The 26231-nt window shown below is 33.4% G+C and overlaps 1 protein-coding gene across 2 annotated transcripts in view; it reads right to left on the bottom strand.

The window, feature by feature from the left end:
* The window catches only part of LOC149781602 (cyclic AMP-dependent transcription factor ATF-3-like), a 56555-nt gene that overhangs the window by 22032 nt on the left and 8292 nt on the right, over positions 1-26231 (bottom strand). Inside the window, exon 1 of one of the 2 annotated variants that reach the window (XM_089934763.1) lies at positions 11190-11310. The exons of the other annotated variant lie outside the window; for it this stretch is intronic. The gene's annotated coding sequence lies outside the window, so the exon portion shown is untranslated. Of the gene's footprint in view, positions 1-11189; positions 11311-26231 lie in introns of those variants that run through there. 2 annotated transcript variants of the gene reach the window in all.

Here is a 26231-nt window from a genome sequence, read left to right as displayed (position 1 = left end):
TTGTTTTGGTCTTTGGGTATGGGTAAGAGTAAAGAAAGGATGGATCAGATAAAAATGAATCGATTTCTCTTTGATGGGGGTGGGTGTTCTTCGTTTTATTTATCTACATAAGAATCTCTTAAAGTCTGTTCCTTTGAACTTAATATATTATGATTTGTTTCTCAAACATAATGATTTGTAACCAGTCATTGACAAAAACGATAAGGCGTAAATAAATAAACTTTAAAATCTTCAGCTGTCCATTCTAATCCTATTTTGAAAGTTCATTATAAACTATGCATATCATATTCATTAATTGCTGAATATTGTAAAAGTTAATTCATTTCTCTCACACCCTTTTGTCAGCAACATGTTTCAATTTTGTATAAGAAAAAATTTTGTAATTCTTTTAACCCTGCCAGCAGCCATTTCCAGGAGATATATATTATGATTTTAAAATACAGCCAATGAGTATAAATGTTAAAATATCATATGCAAACAAGAAGAGATTAAAATTATATGATGATTTTAAATAGTTTGTACCAGTGAAGGGTACAAATCAAGCCGAATGCAGTTCAAAAACAAACATAATGTACAGAGTTATACTGTTTGGAATACAGTCTTTGCAGACATAACTGGAGCGTGTAGAAATCATCTATTGTCAAAGGAAAGGAACGTAAGATCCTATTGTCACTGGTCTTGAAGCTTTCGTTATTTTATGTGCATTGCACGGAAATAATAGGAATAGCCCTCAATTAATACAAAATAAATGGATAGTTATGTACTTGCAAGTAATGGCAAAAATCAGCTGATAGAGGAAGTAAAAGCAGTAATATTTACCCATGCTGTATATCTTGAAATAAAGGGTATCTTTACCTGGAGATTGCACACTATCTCACAATATAGTAGCTAATGAGAGAGAGAGAGAGAGAGAGAGAGAGAGAGAGAGAGAGAGAGAGAAATAAGTGTTTACAAGATGTTGCCAATATTAAGACTGTAGCTCGTTAAGACTCCCATTTTAAAGTTTAAAACTGACGTTGAAATTTCTCTCCATGAAATATTTTAAAAAACGAAGTTACGTGGAAATCTTTTATAAAAGTGAACCCCAGTGAGGACCATTCTTACGATCTTTCCCTCTATCATTCGACAGAATTTCTAATTATATGGATTCTTCTACCCATTCGTTATTTTTTACTAAAGTGTAAAAATTGACTTTGTTACAACTCTGTACGTATTTTTTTATCGTTCCAATATCTTCAAGAGTCGCGTTGTTACAGTCATATATATATATGAAAGCTACTAAATTGTTTTACTGTTTATTAGAGCCTAAACACGTAGCAATATATATATATATATATATATATATATATATATATATATATATATATATATATATATATATATATATATGAAAGCTAATAAATTGAGAATAAGAATAAGATGAGAATAAGAATAAGATATCAGCTTCTAATATTGTTTGATATTTTAAAATGTTGAATGTCAGTTGTTGAGTCAACAGGGCGTATAAACAAATGAATACAGATATAAAGAAACAAACAAATGAAAGAAAATAAGTAAAACACAAACAATAGGAAAGGAATTCGGCCAGTTCAAATGTTAGTGTATTTTTCTACTCGAAATCAGTTAGTTCGTGATATCTCATAACTTAAAGAAAGAAACTATTTTTATCAAAGTGTTCAGCTCTTGAAACAGGATTTGAATAGCTTGTGTGTGTGTGTGTGTGTGTGTGATTTCGATTTTTAACGTAGCTTTAACAAGTGTTCAGTCATATTGCTATGTTGTCTGCAATGTGGCATGTAGCATGATGTCCCACCTAGTCACATTATCCTGACAATAACTGTTAATGCTGAAGTCGTAGCAAGGCAGCTGTTAGTACCATGTTTATAAGTCTTTAGTATGATTCGGACTTGGATCGAACCCACGACCTCCCGCATCGGAGGCGGACGCTTTTACACTAGGCCACCGGAGCTTGTAAAATGTATAATATTAAATGTAGTAACACTCTATCCCATTCTTTAAATTGGATGAGTAATATGTATGTATGTATGTATGTATGTATGTATGTATGTATGTATGTATGCATGTATGTATGTATGTATGTATGTATGTATGTTCAAATACTATTAATGACGATATAAGCTACAAATTACGACGACATCGATTATGATGTAGAAGACTAAGAATTCTTTATGAACGTGTTCAAGTTTTCCGTTGATTTTCAGTAGTACCTACTACTACAGTGTTTTACTACTTGAGAGTTGTGTTTCATTCAAATCACTGACATATTTTTTCTAAATTAAGTATTCTAAATTTTATGTTAAACATTGGTTGACGTAATTATAAGTATATCATTTAAATTTTATTTTACATCGACAACTTAAACTAAATAAGGGACTAGTACCCTACCGAATATTTTAACATGAGCTAAATAGAGTTCTAGTACCCGACTGACTATTTTAACTCGAACTAAATAGAGTTCTTTCACCCGACTGACTATGTTAACTACATTGAGTACTACTACCCGACTGAATACTTCAGTTACACAGATTAACAGTATCTAATTGACTGGTTCACCGGTCCAAAGTATTAGTGCCCTATTACTAATCAACACAGAGTACTACAGCCATAATGACTGGTTCATCTGCACAGGGATAGTTTTCATTAGGAATATATTATAGTAGTAAAAGCTACTAGCTATTTAACAACACAAAACTGATGATATGGTACGTGTTGCGTTTGTTATCATAAGGAAGCAAATCAGGTTTAGTTTTATATGATTCGGATGGTCAGAGGTCAATTCATTCGGCAACGTCTGCTTCACCTTTGACAATATTGTTTCGTCTTTCGTCTTCTCAAAAGAACTCTGCATTATGTTTTATTTTTTATGATGGTAACCAAAACAGTATTTATAAAAGATTCTTGTAGATTAGGGTCATAAGGGTCATTATTTTCGTTTCACTTTAGAACTTTAAGTATTCTTATATAGATCTAAAATTAATGATTATCGAAAATCAGGTTTCATAACTATCAAAATTTATCCATTAGACACCCTGATTAACAAAATCGTTGAAAAATATGATGCCTTTCTGAAAGCTTGTTTTGTAATACACACGTTTTCCATATAAAGTTATATCAGGAATAAACCATATTTTAACAATCATCTGTTTAATTTATGTATTAGTGACAGTAACAAAGGATGAAGTTTAGTTTTCAGATAAAACTTTTATCACTGTAATTTTTCCAAACTGAGTGAAACACCTTTTGTTCCATTTAATTAGCAGGTTGTTAATTTCCCTTATATGTTACAACTATTTAAGAGTTTAGATTTTGTTTCTAAATTGATTTAAAACTTTGTACTTAAGACAGCAAAGTTGGTATAACTCCAATTAAGTTTATACGTCTTGTAAACTATTTCTTGCTGCTACATTTTGTTCAATTGAAATTACCTTTGTTGCTTTCGATATGTATTCTAAAACCAGAAAAGTTAAGAATAGTAATTACAAAGATGCAAAGAAGACGCCAGATAATTCTATAAACCATCAAGGGCAAGTATAGACTCATCTGCATCCTGTGAAAGAACATACGTTCATGGCTCATGTATATTCCCTTAATAAGTTGACTTTTTCTTATCACATTGGCTATGCTTTCTGAATGCTGAACAAAATCAACGAAGAAGGTTTTTGTCGTTCGTTTTTATTGATCATAATTCATCAGAATCTTTTACATGTTCCCCAACATCACTACCTGATCATATGTACAGGGTATTACCTTATACTTATTTTCCTTCCTAAAGTTTATTAATGTTCCGTTATTTAGATACCACACAAAATATACTCACATTCACAATTAGACACGTACACTCACAACGTTTGTAGAAAAAGAACTAATCATTTGCAAGCCTGAAGGTGATTTGCATTGCCTATTTGTTTGTTTGAAGTGAAAGGAACAAAAACCTAAGAAATCAAACCAAACGCGGACAAAACGGTCCACTTGTTCTTAAACTCATCACTTCTGTTATTCATTTTGGCAACATATTTTTCCAGACTATTCCATGATAAAACACGATTTTCATAATAGGTGAGATTTGGAATGTTTGATGCACTATCTGATCTGTATATCTATTTGTTTGCAAGAAAAAATTATAAAGTTGATAATATCATCAATGTTTTTATTTCCGATAATGACATATTGTCGTCTAATTTTAAATCAGGGTCGTACCTTTAGATCCATTCCAAAAATAATTACCAAAATTGTCCAGTAATTGAATAGTCATAGAATAAGTGCTTAACGTGTTCTGTTACCTTCTTCCAGAAAGTGCAATCATTATCACTTAAATTAATCTTTATCAAAATAAGGTTTGTGGCAATATGTCTAAGCCGAAATCTAAAGTTAAAGCTAATCAGATTTGTGTCTTTTGCACAAAGTTGCTATGAAGAAAGTTAATCTTCTTGTCTCGTTTCTCGTTCAATACCAATTTTTGAGTCTTGAATATTAAACATACCACACAACGTGATGTTGCGACAAAAATATAAGCTGTACTGTTTTATTATTGGTTTGTCAATAAAAAAAAATGAATAATGCATATTTTTAAGAAAGGTTATACATTTGATTCAAATACATTTTCAAAATCAAGCAAAAGATGTACGACTATTGTGCTTTCTGGTGTATGACGATAAAACATCGGAATTTTGTATGATACATTTTGGCGTGATATGTGTCTCCAATTTGAAATACACAATGTTAAGCTTGCTGTACTGTCCATTTACATTATAGTTATCCTAACAATGTTTGTCTAAATGTAAACCATCTCTTGCACTAATGTCTCCCATTTTAGGAGTATGCATCTTTAATTAGAAAAACTAATAACAAAATGGGCAGTTCATCTAATTAAAATCTTCTAGCCTTGCAATATGCTTACAGTCATGCTAAAATGTGACCACTGTCTTTCGCTGTGGCTTCAATGCTCAATCTGCGCACTGATTGCACATTTTTGCTTTTTGTACCGATCCCACATTTAATGCAAGCGAATGTTCCTCTGCCCTTCGTTTTTTTTTTAAAAAAAAAAATGTTTTATTACAAATCTTTTCCATACAGATCATACCACACGAGTCCCCCTCCTAATTAATGGCCACCGATCGTTATTGCCCTTTCGCACCATGTATGGGTTGTTTTCACCGACGTCACGATTGAGTACGCAAATACCCACAATGCAATGCGATCGCACTTGCGCCGCCATTATGAGTCCCTAACAAACCTTTGTCAATATTAGTCATCATGTATATTCAAGATAATAATCTGATTTAACTGTCGATAAGAACATTTACTTCATTGAAACAATACATATATTAAACTTGAAATTAAGTGCCCTAAAGAACGAAAAAAAACAACTAAGGCTAGAAGTTCCCTTGCTTTTATCGAAAGACATAATAGTGAAGCTGAACCTTAATCATGTATATTGCTATCAAATAGAAATGCATTCTTATTTTACAAATAGGCAATATTTACATTTTTTAAGAGTGTGTCGTATCATATCCCTAAGCTTGTCATCTTGAAAGAGTATTTCCGGACAATGAATTTCGGGATACAATATCAGTTATGAATTAAAATTTTACAGCATGTATTTTATGCCAGAACGTTTATGTACAAATACTTTTCGCGACAACAGGTGTTTGTACCAAAGACAGTTGACAAACCAGTTTAATTAGACTGGTCAAATATTGTGTTTGTTGTGGAGATGATCGACGTAGGATGATACTGAATAAAAGTGATAACCGTTCAAAAAGACGTTACATCTTCACTGTATTCAAACGAAACACATGCAAAACGGAACATGACTTTGTGTCGAATGTCAAAATGAAGTATTCCTGAAATGCTTTTAGAAATATTAAATTATATATTAACAATTAGCTTTTTAACTTGAAAGATAACCAAATGATTGATTTCATGCCATGAAAATTAAAAATTATTAAATGTTTCTGCTTGTTTGTGTATCCATTTGTGTATGCGTTTCTTTATCAATCGATCTTTTTGCTTATGAAAGAATAACAAAGATTGTTGAAATTTAAACGTTTTACTTAAAGAAAACAAGTAGAAAAGTCACGCATTCTGTCTCGTGCGTTTGACATGCACAACAGAATGTGATGTATTATTATATTCTTACGCACAAAATGAGACGTGCCTTCGTAATTATGCGGGAAGAACAATGTTAGTAGGTGCCGATTTGAGGGGCTAGGGGTTCAAAATGGCTGATATGGAAGTACACACGTTTTGTGACGTCACGTGAAAACAACGGATATATTGTAAAGAATACTTTTCTTTAGCTGACAAAAATATTTTGTCGATAGCAGCAAAGCTTTCTAAATGTTCATTAATAGTTTGTACGCACCAGCCCTCTATGTTGTTTGGGTGAAGAGGAGTATACGTGTGTCACCTGAAGCAATCTGCCCATTGTACATCTGTGCATGTATAAGTGTATGCATGGATGCACGCAGATCTTGCAAATGATGTAGACAATGCATCGGGAAGATATATTGAATTGCCTTACAGAGAGAAACCTAACATGGCGTCGAACAAGTATGACCAGGAAGTTGACCGAGATAAAATATTCGATCACTGGATAGTCTTCTTGCACGCAAATGTCACTCAACAATGGGACCCTTTATCTAGTTCACTTCACAATGTAAACAATAACACCGCAAATTATGTCAAGATAGCACAAGCGGTAAAGCCATATGAATCAGCTTATAACAATTGAGTTCCCATTTCTTGTACGAAACATTCCCTAACTGTTAGTAGAGGGTCGTCGGTGGATGAAAAGTGTGATGTTTAAATCAGACACTGGTACTAGCTTCGGTAATTTTCAGTCCGATTTGACAGCCTTAGTTATTATTTAATGGCGTTATTATACTGAGCTACGTGGAACCAAATCTTTGCATGGCTCATTGCCAAAAAGCAGACCTATGATTATTACTTAGTAAAGTAAAATCTTTTTTTTATCCCTGTAGAATCTTTTTTAATCCCAATTGACAAGACACATTTTATGTAAAACAAGGTGTAACAAAATGCCAATTTTACCAGTAAACGAATATGTTATTGCAGATTATTTAGACAACAAGAATATACAACTTGATGTATATGACAAATACTAAGAAAATAAGATGCATGTGTGTATATGTATGCATGTATGTATGTATGCATGCATGTATGTATGTATGGAGTAACTTACATTTAAACGCAACTGCATGTATGTGTGTGTTTTCTTGATCTACATTTTCCCTTATCACATAAATTGGACTTTGTCAAAGCCTTTGTCCATATTGTTTCGAAACGCGTGAGGTGTTCAGGATCTTTGTTCTATATATGTATATTTAGCAAATTTGCCTATAAGTGGGGAAACAAGGAAGGTAAGTCCTTAACTATTAATACGGCTTGTTTCGATACAGTTGATAATAATTTAGATAAATAATTAGATGACGATACAATTCATTTTGTTCACATGTATGTATATCGATAAATGGATTCATAAATCCACATAAGAACATTGTTTGTTTAGATGATGTCGATGTTAATAATAATAATAATAATAATAATAATAATAATTATTATTATTATTATTATTATTATCATTATTATTATTATTATTATTTCTTGACATATATACTTAAATAAATTATATATATATATATATATATATATATATATATATATATATATATATATATATATATATATATATATATATATATATATAATTCCTCAGTCATTCCCACCATGTACACCCCTCAACCCCAAGAGTAAGAGAGTTACGTACTCATATACCACTGAACGATATCAATACATGAAGCAATTTGATATATATATTTAGTCCATAGAAAAACAAAAAAGATATCAGGCCAATTTATCCAACCATTATGCAGTCGGAAGGTTCCTAGATCTGGAAGACAGCATTTGACATATCTGATCATCGTGATAAATGTTGACTTGCTATGTTTGATTTAAAGAAATCTAAAGCTATAGAGTGCACAAAATGAAACATTAATGTCGGGCTGTTTATAGTATGTCAGCCTGTATGTTACTCTGTCTGGATGCATGCGAGTCGGTAAATTAAGTCTGCCTGTCTTTATGAATGTTTGACATGAATGCATCTATGTGCGTTTGTTCTCCCTCTTAGTTGCTTCCTTGTTTATTCAATTAGTTACAGAATTTTGCAAAACTCTTGAAAATATACACAAAAAAGGAGCCAGACGTTACCGCTGTCATGATCGTTATTTAAGTGGTCACTATATTAGTCATTGTCAAGAACACCAACAACAAAAACGACTATCACAACTAATTTTCCTGCTATTACAACTACTATTGCTACTCTAAATACCCCTACAAATGATACTATTACTGTTACTATTAATACTTTTGCTACTACTGCTACTGCTACTGCAACTACTGCAGTTACTGTTGCTGCTGCTACTACTACTGCAGCTATTACTACTGCTGCTAATTCTACTACTAATGCAACTAACCTTACTGCAACTACTACTGACACTGCTGCTGCTACTATTACTGCAACTAATGTTACTGCAACTGCTACGACTACTGACGCTGCTGCTACTACTACTGCAACTAATGCTACTGCAACTACTACTGTTACCGCTGCTGATGCTGCTACTACTATTGCAACTAATGTTACTGCAACTACTAATGTTACTGCTGCTGCTACTGCTTCTACTACTACCGCTGATACTACCACTACTACTACTGCTACAAATACTGCTACCATTGCTAATACTACTATTGCTACCACTGCTAATGCTACTGTTGCTACCGCTACCGCTACCACAGCTATACTACTACTGCAACTCCTGCTACCACTACTAATATTACTGAGAACACTACTACTAATACTACTACTGCTGCACTGCTAATACTACAACTGCTACTGTTGTTACTACTGCTGAAACCACTGCTACTACTATTACTGCTACTCCCACTACAAATACTAATACTACTACCACTGTTGATACTACTACTACTGCTACTCATTCTACAAATACTACTATAACTGCTACCACTGATAATACTACTACTGCTGCTAGTGTTACTACTACTACTATTGCTGCTACTACTGCTGCTACTACTACTACTAGTGCTGCTATAATAATAACTCAAGAATAATAATAATCTTTAATAGTTGTTTTATATACCTTTACGTTAAATTTTAAATTCAACTAGTCCTAAGTGTTCTCTCGATTTGAAATTATCAGGCACATTTTTGTGGCGCCAACTCATCAATCATCACGCCGCCTCATTCTCCGTTTCTAAAAGATGAATTTCACTCTCTAAAATGTTTGTTTCTTAAAATCATACTTTACAAGCAGGAAAAAATTCTTTGATTAAAAGTATTTTACCATACAAAGATTGGTTTGTTTCTTCAGTTATGCATCTTGAAATTATATTATTCTTATTTCCAGAGGGAAAACAAGGTACGTTATTAATTGAATCTATAAAACATCATCCCGATTATATAGCCAGAGACATAAGGCATTAAAAGTCTTTTTCTTTATTAAAAAACTCTCTCCAATAAAACATCGCTGAATTTCAAATCCGTTTTTCGGGCACTTGTTCTGTACCATGTTTAAGCAAACAGATACATGACTTTGTGCACAGGACTACCCCCCCACACACACACACACACAAAACAACAAACCCCCCAAAATAACCCAAAAAAATAAATAAAATAAAAAATTAAATTAAATCTCGATTACATTTTGGTCCAAAGAATGTCACAAGAAAATGTTCAAAGTCACCAAAGCACCAGAGCGATTACCAATATTTAAAAACAACGTTTATGCACTAACGATTCGAAAACACAGTCATATTTATTTTACAGGACATTTTGCAATTTAAGTTATAACAGGGACGAGTTTTGCATCTGAGTAAATAAAAGTTACCGCTGTGTTGTGTCTGGAGGAGCTCATATAAACGCACGAAGCTGCTTAGTTTCTCATTCGGTACTCAACATAATCATATCAATCATGGAAAAACAAACGATTGTCCAGTTGGCACTGCTGACATGTAGGAGTTCATATGACATCATACAACAATTGCGAGAAGCATCGTATCTGACCTGAAGGGTAGATAGGTCACGTTTTAATGCAATTAATATTGTAAATATATTTTAACAGCACAGAAAAGAGTCCGTCAACATAAGGAGCATCCACGAAATTGAGGGCTGAAATTAATGAGCGCACGATTTGAAAGTCATAAGAAAGGGACGAAAGATAAGATACCCATTATTAAGCATTTACAAATTGGGGCCTAACCGACTTCTGTTAAGGAATGACAAAGTTTCCGTATGGGCAAGTCTGTGGAGTCTAGCTTAGATAATTCCTTTGTTTAACTCTTCCATTTACTCTGTATATTGAAAATGACAACATTTATATTGCTGTCACCTGTGAATTTGTAACTCAGATGGATACAATCCTATGATATATCCACCTTTGATGAAGAGTAGTTCATGATGCACATGCAACTGTTCGCCGTGGTTTTGGTTATTCGTAACGGTGTGTGTTGGATTTTATTATAACAATTCCTTTAAACCGCTCCAGTGGTCTAAGTGGTCAGATCATCCACCTCTAGTGCATGAGGCTGCGGGTTCGAATATCGGATGAGTCAAACCAAAGACATTCGTTTTCGATTGCAGGAGATTAACTGAATATGTTTGACACACACACACACACACACATAAATATATATATATATATATATATATATATATATATATATATATATATATATATATATATATATATATATATATATATATATATATATATATATAACTGCAAGATCTCATGAAATCATGTATAAATATTATTGGATAGTAATTAAATTGATGATAAAGATACACACTGATTCGAGCTGGAAGAATGCACATAAAGAAGTAAAAAGACGAACTTGGCGTACAATATTTTACGAACATAGATTCATTTGGAAAAGTGTCACAGTCAATTTGATAACAAACAAACAGATCGATCTACCCAACAGCAATATGAGCAGCATTCTTCTCATTAATATTCGTCTTCTTCTTTTTCTCTTCATTATTATTTTTATTATTATTATTATTATTATTATTATTATTATTTTAAATTATTATTATTATTATTATTATTATTATTATTACTGTTATCACGTACCTTGCATCTTGAGGCACATGCTGCGAAGAAGAGATCCTTTGCTGTGTCATTTATTGCCTATTAGTTTCGGCTACAGTTAATTTTTAATGAAACTATCCAATGGAATTAAAAATAAAGAGTTTAGTATAGTTTCATTATCAAATGCATGCACTGAATGCTAATTCTTGAAAGGCGGCGGGCATATATTTTCCGAAAAGTTCATGCCCTATACTTTGAAATTCTATGACTAAAATAGACCACTCAATCTTAAACAAATGTTTACGAGGAGCAGACCAGCTGTGGATCAAGTCTATTTTGAAAATAAAGCTTCCAACGAAAACAAAAAGAAAATACAATGTCAATAATGTCAAACCGAAGCCTCGAACCGACCGAGATTTTCTCTAATTGGGTTGACCCATTTTGCTACTTTATTTTTGTCGCTCGTGTTTTCAAATTTGTATGCGTGTTCTTTTACCCACCAGGACACTCATTGTTGGTCGTCACCCTCCCTGCTGTCGTTTCTTAACCAAAAATGTTATCAAGACCTACACAATATCGCGAACGAGGATCATGTAAATGTATCGTGATAAATCCTTGTGGGGTAGCATGCGCACCTGAAAAGAAGTTTCTGAAATTAGTCATATCCGTATCCCCTGAACATCAATTCTGATGAATATTTCGCAGAGTATGTGTATCGACTCCCTTAAACACAACTAAAATATTGCAGTTATCTCTAATCAATTTAGGTATTTGTGTATTGCGCTATGTAACATATTTAACATCGGTGCTTTTGTGTCTGCCTCGAGAAAATATCCGAGCTGGATTTGATTCTTTGTCCAGCATCACATCATCGTATACTACGAGGTTATTAATCAATCCATCGAGGTCATCGACAGATTGGGTTTCATCATTATCGGTGATAAAATCAATAATATAATTACCATCCTGGTCCAACAATTTTGGATTTTCATTAAAATCTGTAAGCATATCGTAGCATTGCTGATCATCTACGGATAATGTCACTAAAAATAACTTATCCCACTTGAGCAATCTCGTTATCAGATTAAAAATCAGTTGCGTCTCACCAGACCTAGATGGACCAATGATAATTGCTCTGACAGAATTAGCGCTGGATGATAATTTACGTGTCGCTGAGAAATCAATGACATCCATGTTGCACAAATATAATAAATGTTATGAATTTATATTATGTTCGGTACAGAGCATCCTCCCCTACAAGTGGATTAACAACAATAATAACAAAACATAAAAGTGTGCGCTTACAGGTAAGTGTGTAAAATGTGGTAAAAAATACAAATTTATCTCCCTTGACAAATCAAGGAAAACAGGTGGAGATATCGCTACCTCATTAGGAAAATTACCAGGAGCTCCATGGGCTAAGTATCCAGGAGAAAAACATCTTCCTGGATATAATTATTGTGGTCATGGAACCCGACTTGATATCCGACTTGACGAGCGAGATCAACGATAACCTGAAGAGTATCCAATTAATTGCCATTGATCAAGCATGTCACGTTGATGATGTTGCGTATAAAAATAAGGATTTACAACAACGACATATTGCAGATGTGTAGTTGATTCACTCGTTAAATTCCATTAAACATAAATCTCTCAGAGAAAAACTTGCTAGCTTCTTGGCAAAATTTGCAATGAAAGGTAAACTAATATTAGGGGCCGGTAATTAATCAACCGATTATTATTATTATTATTATTATTATTATTATTATTATTGACTCGATTTATTGTTATCCAAAAGTATGGAGGGGTAGAGCAGCGATTAGTAAACTTGCTGATACAGAAAATGTTACACGTTATGTTGCTGCAATAATGTTAGCACGACAGGCAATATGGCAAATTTATTTACCACCCCCTAAATAAATTCAGTACGCACATTCGGATATCAACGCTCGCAACGAAATTCATCAAACATATATTCTATTTTTACTAAACGATACTATTAGGACAAGTAGACGTCAATCACGCACATACAAATACGCGCTAACTGTCATTGACGTTGCAAGTTGATGAAATCAAGCAGAACCACTATCAACTAAAACAGCAATTGAAGTTGCATCTGCTTTTAAACGAATTTATCCACCGTTCCGATGGCCACAGTTGCTACAGGTTGATCCTGGCAAGGAATTCCTAGCAGCAGTATCATCTATGATGAAAAAAAAAAACATAACGTCAAAATCAGACCAGTACATACCGCAATTCATCGCGATTAGGAAATTGCTGAACGATTTAATCGAACACTTTCTTAGCGGTTATTGGGATATTAGTATGCGCAGAAAATATCCCTGAAAAAAATTAATAAAGATATGAGATCTCATGAGTAGGCTGCAAGATTAACAAGTGCGATAGCTGCGTTAAGTAATGAAATTACTCGTGCAATTTATATGAAACCCATTAATGCGATCACAAAAAAAATCATATACCAATACAACGACATGACTCCTTCTCAAAACAACCAGTACCGTGACTGTGAGGTATTCGTATGAAAATGGTGAACTTGAAGGGGGTATAAAAGAGCAACTGGACATATTTGGAGTGAGATGACACATAAAATTTCCAGCGTGGCAAGATCTACGGGTAGACCTGCAATCTACAGATTAGATTAAACTGCTTTTACGCATGTATTTGTACGTAAACAATTACAAATAACTCCTGAAGACAAACAATTACCACCGCGTTCACTTTTGTGAAATAGCGCCATGAGGTCGATTACAATCAAGACAGCTAAGTATCACATTTTCATGTGTGTGACCAGGATTATTATTAATTCTATCCACGGTAAACTGTCTTGGATTTTTATTTGAATACTGCCACAACTTTACTTTGTCACAGCTCACACGATTATCATTTTGTCGTTGTTTCAATGTCATGATACATTCAGGGTCGAAATCAAAGTTGCGCTTATATTTTTTGTCAAACCGTTTTAACTATTTTTCTTTTTACATCATCTTTGGTTTCCTGAGTTTGATTATTATTTTCTGTGAAGTTTATGATAACCCTCCGCAAATGAGATATTCTTCTGACTCGAGACACGTCGGGATAAACTAAGTTTGACCATTCGATGCGATCATCAACAATCCAAATATTAGTATCCAAAATAGTTCATCCTTCTTACGAATGAATCGTTACAGTATATACTAGTGTCCATGGAGTTTTGTCCATTGTTAACGCGCTCTCAAAAACGCTGACAGGAACCAGAACAATATCATTTCATACAAGATTTTGTTTACTACCACAACCTGGAAGTTCAACGTCTATATTTTGCCATGAAGGGTACGGGTAGATTAGAAATGTTTTCTTAATGTAATATTAATACTTTTTGTTGAAGTTTATCACGAAATACATTTCTAATCGTAACTATAAAGTCAACCGGTCCCAATTAATTACAAAAATGGTCCATATGAGTTTCTGAAATTATCTCACGCATTATTTTACACTACAAATTATTTGGTTGTAGTCTGATTGATTTCTTAATCTCTCTTAATTCTGGATCAAACGTTCTATGATATCAGTAATCTCCTTATAATAATCCACAAACGTTTTCAGCCATTCAAGTGGAGACAATCCATCAAAAGCTGGCGGTTGGTCATGATCACCAGACATTATCACAGCAGTATTTGTTGTCAACAACCAATCATGATATATTTTAATGTCTCCTGCAACACTGTACATATTTCATCCCATATAATAATCTATGGAATATATTTTTCACAATTCGTTCAGGAGTCTATGTATCTCCCTTCCATCGGAAGAAGTTATGATAAATATGAGATCCAACGCCTCGTTGGTTCATTTCTCTAGCGAGTCTATGTGTAGGGGTTAATACAATTATATCACGTCCACGAAATAATTTGATTATATGTTTTGTTTTACCAGAACACCCTGGTCCATTAAGATAAACAGTCTTATGTCTGGTCACAGGACCATATACAGATTGTATTGATGATAATTCTGATATTTGATTATATTTGTATTTTTATTATATTTGTAAAAAATATCCTTCATTTCACCGTCGGCAGATTCATAAAAGGGCCAAACTTGTCACGAATAATCCAAGTATCGTTTACTTCCGCGGTATTTACCGCTACTATAAAGTTTACTCTAAAAAGTATCTTTGATTGTCGAGATAATTAATAATCGTCATTCACTGCAGCATCGTTAACACCTTCGGTGTCAAGCATGATTCTGAATGCTGACCACACATGAGATGCACCATCGCTGCCAAATTCTTTCTTGGCATCATGAATACTTTTAATCAGTGTTTTCGTCGGGTCAACCGTAGCTCACCTCGACAAGTCAGGGGTTCTTCTGTCAAGCTCGAATCTAGCCTTAGAAGATTCGATTGTAGATAATCTCTCAAACTCTTCCATTTTATAATTAAGACAAATATATATTTAAATTGAAGTAAATGCACACACACACACACACACAGACACACACACACACATACATATATATATATATAATGATTCAAACCAAAAATTACTGTAAATGTCTAATGATCGGTTCTTCATTTCCTTGTAACAAAGCTTGCGTAGAGGAATTATATGGGCTTCATATGCGAAGTGTGCGAAGAGGGAGTCTAGGACCAAAACCGTGTTCGATATGTGACGTCATGGTAAGAGGAGAAACGCAGTTGTGTGTCAAATGAATGTGGTGGTAAAAAAAATACGTGAGCTAAAACGATATTATGATTAAAAATTTAACGCCGCCAAAGTAAAAAAAAACGCTCAAGACACTGTCTCTAGATTTTCAAAAATACCTATTTTGACAGATGCTATTATTATATAAATGGAACAAAAAAAATTTAAAACATCCCATCATCAAGAATTAAGAAACATCTCGTGATGGTATTATCAGACATTTTTGACCAGGAATAAGTCAGTACTGTTATTAATACTGGTTATCTCATGTTTCCTGCTGGGGGAAAGAAAACATTATCTCTCTCATGAATTTATATATGAGTAATTTCATGGACTAATCTAAAAGGGTCTTGTGATCGATCACATGAAGTCAGATCCAAAAGAAAAGTCCTTGAGTAATATACGACCTGTAACACAAAGTCAGAATTGCAAATTTGGTGGCACAGGTAAGCAAAAAATAATTTCAAAGACAGCTATGAAATATGTTAATGTGGAGATGGGTGAAGGATATATACACCTTTTGACTTCGTTCTTGATAATTTCAGAATAATAGTAAGACACACGCTTCGTTTATGTAATAGAGCTAAGTTAATTTTAGATATCTTGGTAAGATAGCTGTATACAGACCTAACATGTTGTTTAACTCGGCAAAACTATATTTGCGATTATTTTTCATGGCTTGTTTGGAAATTGAAATAAATCCACGCTGCAGTTCATAATAATTATTATTTGTTCAGTATATTAATCATGTGTAGGAATCCAACATAGGTAACTTCATAATAATTTCTGCAACATGTATCTGCAAGGATGGTCCGTTGTGCAGTGCTAGCGTGATGGTATCTCATGCTGGAGGTCTGGCGTTCTAATCCCATCACTGACAACTTTGTCGTTGGTAGAGTGATAATCACATTGGTTTCTTTTATAGATTCCTCCCCATGCTCGAACTTTAACAAACAGGTACACCTTCCCACCAACTCACCACGTGGTTGATTATGGGGCAAGTAGTGCACATTTGTGAAGGTAGAGAAGGCTCCCCGTATATGCATTGTGCCGTCGTTAGAGCAAAGATTGTATAGAATGCTGAAAATATGCTACTATATGTTGTGCCGTCTTTAGAGCTAAGTTTATAAATGATGTTTTAAATATGCTACTATATGTTGTGCCTTCAATTGATCTAAGATTGTATATATTTCGTATCGCCCTCTGGACTCGCTAGAATGTCGTTTGGCAATATATAGGTTCACATGGGTGTTGTGCCGTCCTTAGATATAAGTTCTTATATATTTCGTATCACCCTCTAGACCTGCTAGAATGTCGTTTGCAGTGTAGGGGCTTACATGAAGGTTGTGATATGTAAGTGTTTTGTATCACCATCTGGACCTGCTACAATGTCGTTTGCAGTGTAGGGGCTTACATGAAGGTTGTGATATGTAAGTGTTTTGTATCACCATCTGGACCTGCTAGAATGTCGTTTGCAGTGTAGGGGCTTACATGAAGGTTGTGATATGTAAGTGTTTTGTATCACCATCTGGACCTCCTACAATGTCGTTTGCAGTGTAGGGGCTTACATGAAGGTTGTGATATGTAAGTGTTTTGTATCACCATCTGGACCTGCTACAATGTCGCTAAGCAATATAGGTATTAACATGGGTGTTGTGTTTTGTAAATATTGTTTTTAAAATATATGTTTCTTATATAATAAATTTTGAAAGTATTAATTCTATTATTTCTGGACTTCGAAAATTACAACATAACGGTATAAAAAATTCTGATCAACCAAATCCTGATTTTTTTTTCTTGTGATTTTGAATTCTCACAACAACAAAAATTTGAAGTTAGATATACATTACCAGCAGGATATCGATTCATTAAGCTGATTCAACTGTCCATATTACAACCTTTGGTGACAGTCAAACATACCAAAGTTGAAGAATTCGTTTCTTTCGCACGCGCGATTAAAAAATTAGATCAGAATTATCTCACAAGTACGAAACAAAAAATTTGGTGAATACGCTTGTAAGGCAGTTTAGAAAGATTTTGTAAAAGCAAAAATGAAAACAGTGACAAAGTAGTGATTGTGAAAGTGAGTGCTGTTTATTATTGACTGTGGTTACAGCTAAACAGAATAATTCTTTTCTCACCATAGTAAAAAGAAACATTTATTTCGATTATAATAATAATTCTCATTCAGATCTATTTTTATTCTGATAATATTTTATTCAGAAATATTTTATTTTATTGTGTAAGATTATTATTTTATTATTAATAAGCGTATGGGACTTTTCTGGATGGGTGATGCGCTTTTATCACACTCCCACCCCGACAATGTCAACCTTGCACAAAGATCATGCAGGTAAGGTGTTCAAATTTGAACAACTTAATTTCGTTTCGATGCGATGGCTTACCGCCGCATCCAATGAAACTCACAGATCCGAAGCACACAAATATCAGCTTGATCCACCAATGTGTATATAGGGTTAACATACTGGAACATATTGGAACCTTGGCTATCGAAGCTGGCTACATTTCTTGCCAGTGCAAATCTCGTTGTTTTGGTCTTTGGGTATGGGTGTGAAAAAAGAGAGGATGGACCAGATAAAAATGAATCGATCGATTCTTCTTTGATGGGGGTGGGTGTTCTTCGTTTTATTTACCTACATAAGAATCTTTTAAAGCCTATTCTTTGAAGCTTCATATATTATGATTTGTTTCTCAAACATACATGATTTGTAGCCAGTCATTGACAAAAACGATAAATAAACTTTAAAATCTCCTGCTTTCCATTCTAATCGTATTTTGAAAGTTCACTGTAAATAATGCCAATTATATTCATCAATTACTGAATATTTTCAATGTTAATTCATTTCTCTCACACCCTTTTGTCAGTACCATGTTTCCTAATTTTAATAATTCTTTTAGGCAACTATTTCCAGGAGTTATGTATGAGGATTATAAAATACAGCCAATGAGGATAAACGTTAAAATATCATATGCAAACAAAAAGAGATCAAAATTATATGATGATTTTAAAAAGTTTGTTATGATTACAGACTTCGCAGACATAACTGGAGCGTGTTAAATAAAAATTGAATCACTGCAGAAATCAGTTATAGTCAAAGGAAAGGAACGTATGATCCTATTCTCAGAGGTTTTGAAGCTTTCGTTATTTTATGTGCATTGCATGGAATAATAGGTATAGCCGTCAATTACTACAAAAGAAATGGATAGTTATGTACTTGCAAGTAATGGCAAAATTCAGCTGATAGAGGAAGTAAAAGCAGTAATATTTACCCATAATGTATATCTCGAAATAAAGGGTATCTTTACCTGGAGATTGCACACTATCTCACAATATAGCAACTAATGAGAGAGAGAGAGAGAGAGAGAGAGAGAGAGAGAGAGAGAGCAGTTTCGATTGAAGTGTTTCTGTAATAAGTGCTTACAAGATGTTGCCAATATTAAGACTGTAGCTCGTTAAGATTCCCATTTTAAAGTTAAAAACTGACTTTGAAATTTCTCTCCATGAAAAAGTTTTAAAAAAGAACAGTGAACCCCAGAGAGGATCTTTCTTATGATCTTTCCCTCTTTCATTCGACAGGATTTCTAATTAGATGGAGTCTTCTAATCTTTCTGGTCGTTTGATAAATTGTAAAATTTGACTTTGTTACTTATCCGTACGTATTTTCTTCATCGTACTAATATCTTCAAGAGTCGAATTGTTACAGTTATATATATATATATATATATATATATATATATATATATATATATATATATATATATATATATATATATATTGTTACGTATATCTGATTTAATTCATATATATATATATATATATATATATATATATATATATTGTTACGTATATCTGATTTAATTCATATTTAATTTAGTTTAATTTCATAGTTTATCAATTAAAAACTTGTTATTCTATTATATGACATTATAATGTACTTTTTTTCACTGGAGATGATATTTTTCTTGAAAATTGGTTGACTTGAATCATTCTTTTCATAAACACCTGGTGTTGGCCTAGATGCTTACCTTGATTCAAAATTAGTAAACAAAGTTCTATTTCTATTTTAAAATGACTGTTTGTTGTCAAGGTCATGATGGGGCTTTGGGTTTAAGATGCAAACAACTTTTTTTATTTTTTTATTTCTTAGAGAAAATTATTGGTCTAATCAAGCTCATATTCTGTATACGTGATATAAACATGATCACGTGATCCCCCTGCTGATTTCGCAACTTGGGGAATTTCGAAACTGTGTCTTATAATACAATATGACCTTTGTTTTAGAGAGAGATATCACAATTTGGAGCATTTTACACTGATGTTAAGTTAGTTTGTTGTAGCCAGATTTTGAGCTATAATGTTCTTCAGATAAGTTCGATTTCAAAAGGATTAATTCTTTTTTCTCTGGAAATATTTTGAGGAGTGCTCACACAGAAATTTTGGAAAGAGATTGCTTACAAATTTAATTTGGATTTCCAGCAACAGAATACCATCATTTGTATTTTTAAAAGGAACTATAGATAAGCACAGTACTGATCACAGCATACGTCATAGTCATCCATCTTGGATTTATTCGAACTTGAAATTATTAGAACATTTGTTACTAGGACTTTTGCAAAATAATTCGTGGATTATTCTTAGATTATTTTTTGATTTGATTCTTGAAACCGTAAGTTCTTCTCCTTTTTTCATTTTACCAAACTTTTCCGGGAAAATAAATTATTTTTTAAAAAGCTTGTTGTTGTCACTCTTTCTGTTTTACTGTTTTACTGTTTATTAGAGCCTAAACGCGTAGCAATATGTTTTTGAGTCAACAGGGCGTATAAACAAATGAATACAGATATAAAGAAACAAATAAATGACAAAAAATAAATAAAACACAAACAATAGGAAAGGAATTCGGCCAGTTCAAATGTTAGTGTATTTTTCTACTCGAAATCAGTTAGGTCGTGATATCTCATAACTTAAAGAAAGAAACTATTTACATTGGCATATATTTTTATCAAAGTGTTCAGTTCTTGAAACAGGATTTGAATAGCTTGTGTGTGTGTGTGTGTGTGTGTGTGTGTGTGATTTCGATTTTTAACGTAGCTTTAACCATTGTTCAGTCATATCGCTACGTTGTCTGCAATGTGGCAGTTTCTAGTGATGTCTAGCACTTGGGCATCATGCCTCAGACATGTAGCACGATGTCACATTATCCTGACACCAGGCCGACCAGTCCTAACAATAACTCTTAATGCTGAACGCCAAGCGAGGCTGCTGTTAGTACTATGTTTATAAGTCTTTGGTATGACTCAGACGGGGATCGAACCCACGACCTCCCGCATCCGAGGCGGACGCTCTAACCACTAGGCCACTGTAGCTTGTAAAATGTATAACATTAAATGTGGCAACATACTATCCCATTCTTTAACTTGGATGAGTACTATGTATGTATGTATGTATGTATGTGTGTATGTTCAAAGAGTACATACTCATGATACTGCAGAAACTACTATTAATGACGATATAAGCTACAAATCACGACGACATCGACGATGATTTGGAAGACCGTGAATTCTTTATGAAAGTGTTCACGTTGTTCGTTGATTTTCAGTAGTACCTACTACTACAGTAGTTTACTTCTTGAGAGTTGTTTCATTCAAATCACTGACATGTTTGTCTAAATTATGTATTCTAACTTTTTTTTATTAAACATTGGTTGACGTAATGATAAGAATATCGTTTAAATTGTATTTCTCATCGACAACTTAAACGAAATAAAGGACTAGTACCCAACCGAATATTTTAACTTGATCTAAATAGAGTTCTAGTACCCGACTGACTATTTTCACTACACTTAGTACTACTACCCGATTGAATACTTCAGTTACACAGCTGAATATTATCTAACTGACTACTTCACCGGTCCAAAGTATTAGTGCCCTATTACTAATCTACACAGAGTACTACAGCCATAATGACTGGTTCATCTTCACGGGGATAGTTTTCATTAGCAATATATTATAGTAGTAAAAGCTACTAGCTATTTAACAACACAAAACTGCTGGTATATACGTTATTAGGTAAAGAAAAGTCATCTGTTTTTCCTACGAAAGTCAACAGTCTTTTCTGCTTATGTGCTTTTGTTTATCATTTTGCCCAGAATACATACATACAGAATGAATAATCAAAACCCGGTGAAACATCCGTGTTTCAATAGTTGATGACCTAGTATCCGATGTGCCACAATGATGAAAATATTTTAACAGTTGATTAAGTTTTGGAGTTGTACCTACCCAATAGCGTAGTCGCCATTAGCTACGTGTTGACTTTGTTATCATAAGGAAGCAAATCAGGTTTAGTTTTACTTGATTCGGATGGTCAGAGGTCAATTCATTCGGCCATGTCTGCTTCACCTTTGCCAATTGTTGCGTCTTTCGTCTTATCATAATAACTCTACATTATGTTTTAGTTTGTATGATCGTAACCACAACAGTATTTATAAAACATTCTTGTAGATTAGGGTCAGAATTGACTATAGAGCATCAAGTATTCTTATAAAGATAAAAAATTAACGATTACCGAAAATCAGGTTTCATAACTATCAAAACTTATCCATTAGACACCCTGTTTTACAAAATCACTGAAAAATACGACGCCTTTCTGAAAGCTTGTTTTGTAATACTCACTTTTGCCATATAATGTAATGTCAGCAATAAGCCATATTTTAACAATCACCTGCTTCATGGATGTATTAGTGTATTAGTGACAGAAACAAATGATTGAATTTAGTGACAGATAAAACTTTTATAACTGTTATCTTTCCGAATGGATTGAAACACCTCTTGTTCCATTTAATTAGCAGTTTTTCATTTCCCTTATATGTTACAAATATTTAAGAGTTTAGATTTTGTTTCTAAATTGATTGAAAAGTTTATACTAAAGAAAACAAATTTGGTATAACTCCAATTAAGTTTATACATCGTGTAAAATATTTCTTGCTGCTACCTTTTGTTCCAATCGAAATTACCTTTGTTGCTTTCCATATTTATTCTAAAACCAGAAAAGTTGAGAATAGTAATTACAAAGATGCAAATAAGGCGCCAGATAATTCTATAAACCATCAAGGGGAGGTAAAGACTCGTCTGCATGGTGTGAAGGAACATACGTTCAAGGCTTATTTATATTTATTTATATTCACTTTTTCTTATCACATTGGCTATGCTTTCTGAATACTGAACAATACCAACGAAGAAAGGTTTCTGTTGTTCTTTTGTATTGATCATAACTTATCAGAATTTTTTACATGTTTTCCTACATCACTACCTTATCATATGTACGGGGTATTACCTTAAAATTATTTTCCTTCCTAAGTTTACTAATGTTCCGTTATTTAGACACCACACAATACATACTCACATTCACAATTAGACACGTACACTCACAACTATTGTAGAAAAAGAACTAATCATTTACAAGCCTGAAGGTGATTTACATTGCCTATTTGTTTGTTTGAAGTGAAAGGAACACAAAACTATGAAATCAAACCAAACGCTGACAAAACTGTCCACTTTTTCTTAAACTCATCACTTCTGTTATTCACTTTGGTGACATATTTTTCGAGACTATTCTATGATAAAGCACGATTTGAATAATACGTGAAATTTGGAATGTTTGATGGACAATCTGATCTGTATATCTAATTTTGTGCAATCAAATTTTAAAAAGTTGATAATACCATCAATGTTTTTATTTCCGATAATGACATCGTATCATCTAATTTTAAAATAGGGTCGTAAGTTTAGATCCATTCCGCAAATAATTACTAAAATAGTTCAGCAACTGAACAGTCATAGAATAAGTGCTTAACGTGTTCTGTTCCCTCCTTACAGAAAGTGCATTAATCATTATCACTTAAATTAATCTTTATCAAAAAAAGGTTTGTGGCAATATGTCTAAGCCGAAATCTAAAATTAAAGCTAATCCGATTTGTGTCTCTTGCACAAAGTTTCTATGAAGAAAGTTGATCTTCCCCTCCCGTTCCTCGTTCAATACCAGACAATGTTTTAGTCTTGACCATTAAAAATACCACACAACTTGATGCTGCGACAAAAAAAAAAATAAGCTGTACAGACGTATTATTGGTTTTTCAATACAAAAAATAAATGCATATGTTTTAACAAGGCCATACATCTGAGTCAAATACATTTTCAAAATGAAGCAAAAGAAGCACGGCTATTGTGATTTCTGCTGTATAACGATAAAACATACGCTTCTTATGTTCTCTCCAAAGTGCAGCACGTCTAAAAAATCATGTTTGATCCTTGCATATAATCGAGAGTAGCAAAGTTTTAATTCGAATCGGAATTTTGTATGATACATTTTGGAGTGATATGTGTCTCCAATTTGAAATACACAATGTTAAGCTTGCTGCACTGTCCATTTGCATTATAGTTACCCACACAATGTTTGCCTAAATGTAAATCATTTATTGCACTAATGTCTCTCATTTTAGGAGTATGCGTCTCTAATTAGAAAAACTAATATGCGTATAACAACCTAAATGGGCACTTCATCTAATTCAAATCTTCTAGCCTTGCAATACGCTTACAGTCATGCTAAAATGTGACCACTGTCTTTCGCTGTGGCTTCAGGACACACGGTACTAATTATACGGAAGAACTGTGAACCAGTCTAGAAATGGGTGAAGAAATAATAGAGTATTTACAGGTTTGGTGGTCCATAATTGGTTAATAATGAAAATTAAAATTTTAGGAAAAATACCTTTTGAGAGCTTATCCTATATGTAATGTAAAAAAAATATTGACAAATTTCTACTGATGCAATTTTAGCATTTTTACAGGCTTGACTCAGGAGTACTCAATACTGAAAGTAGCACCTGATTCATTTGGTGCAGAATCAATAACACGTGTTTCATGCACATGTATGTAAACAAATTGCCGCGGGTCATATGGTGTTCTCCACACATAAACTTGCACCAAGGTTAGATGTGCACGAAAAATTTTAGGTGTCATTATCAGCACCCATAAATTTTAAGTTATTGAATTTTGAATATGATAGTGTTTCCATATGTTTACCATTGGAGTGGAATTAGTACCGTGAGTCCTATATGCGACCTATACCATAATAGGAATTGTTGTTTCCATGGTTACCACGTGCATACAGGGTATCAATTTGGTGGTTTTTACATATGACAATCATAATGGAGTCTTTTTATCATGGTTTGAATATGGTTTTGGAGAAAAATTCTATACAAAAGACAGATGGGGATGGTTTTATACACTGGAGAGTGGAAGTAGATAGCTCAGGCCATAGGGAAAAGAGCATAGTATGGCCTGATGGCAGAATTTCATATGATGGTACCCATAGATTGGCCTATATGGTTAAATACCATTTAACACATGCAACAATTCCCCAAAAGGGGGTGGGGGTGGGGGAGATTTTATATGTAAGCCACTTATGTCACAATCACTTATGTATCAGTACTGATCATTTAACTTTAGAAACACACTCAGCAGATCAAAGCAGAGAACATTGTAAAAATAAGGACTGTGCACAAAACTGCACATGCTGCATTGCCTCAACCTGTAAATTGAATTATTATATGTCGAGTCACATTGAATATCAATTATACCGGTCTTATTTCTTATCCTAGAATTAAACTCCTTGACACCTATTCTATGTTCAGCATGTTTCTCATATTGGTACATTACATTTTTGGGTAAACAGTATTGGAACTTTTCTGCATTCCTTTTGTTGAGGGAGCAGGGAGGGATATTTTCACTTAAAATAATAGTTTTCAACCCTTCATTCCAAATATAACTCTGCAAAAGTCCTATCTGTATTGCATTCTTTACACAGGCAGTTTTTCTTCCCCAACCTCTCTTCATACAGTTGAAACATTCTTGATGTATAACTGCATGGTGAACATACTGCTCTCTCCCACCAAACCAGATCTCTTTTTTCTTCATGTACCAAGTCCCATGATAGAAAACCTTCATACTCAGGGTGTTGCAACTTGTGGTCTCAGAACACATTATTCCAAATCTCAGCATTTGATTACTGCGTGCACTAAGCGATATGTGTTTTGTTCACCATATATGTTGTTGTGAATAAATGAAAACAAGCTTCATGTCAGAAATATGGTTTCATATTTGAAACAAAAGCTATTTATAAAACCTACATTGCTCTGTTCTTACCATCAAGTAATAGTAAGGAATCATTTAGCTGTAAATTAGAGCTTGCTATTTGGTTTGCCAAATCAAGGTGTATTACCTCCCCTTTGACTGTAATTGAGTGATTGCAATGATTGCTTTGTTTCTCTTTTGTTCAATAATGTATGCATTTTTTTCAGCTTTA

This window comes from Sinohyriopsis cumingii, chromosome 15, assembly GCF_028554795.1.
Source record: "Sinohyriopsis cumingii isolate HCF-2022 chromosome 15, ASM2855479v2, whole genome shotgun sequence".
Taxonomy (NCBI): Eukaryota; Metazoa; Mollusca; class Bivalvia; order Unionida; family Unionidae; genus Sinohyriopsis; species Sinohyriopsis cumingii.
Note: the sequence above shows the minus strand (reverse complement) of the source record. Positions and strands in the feature narration are given on the sequence as shown.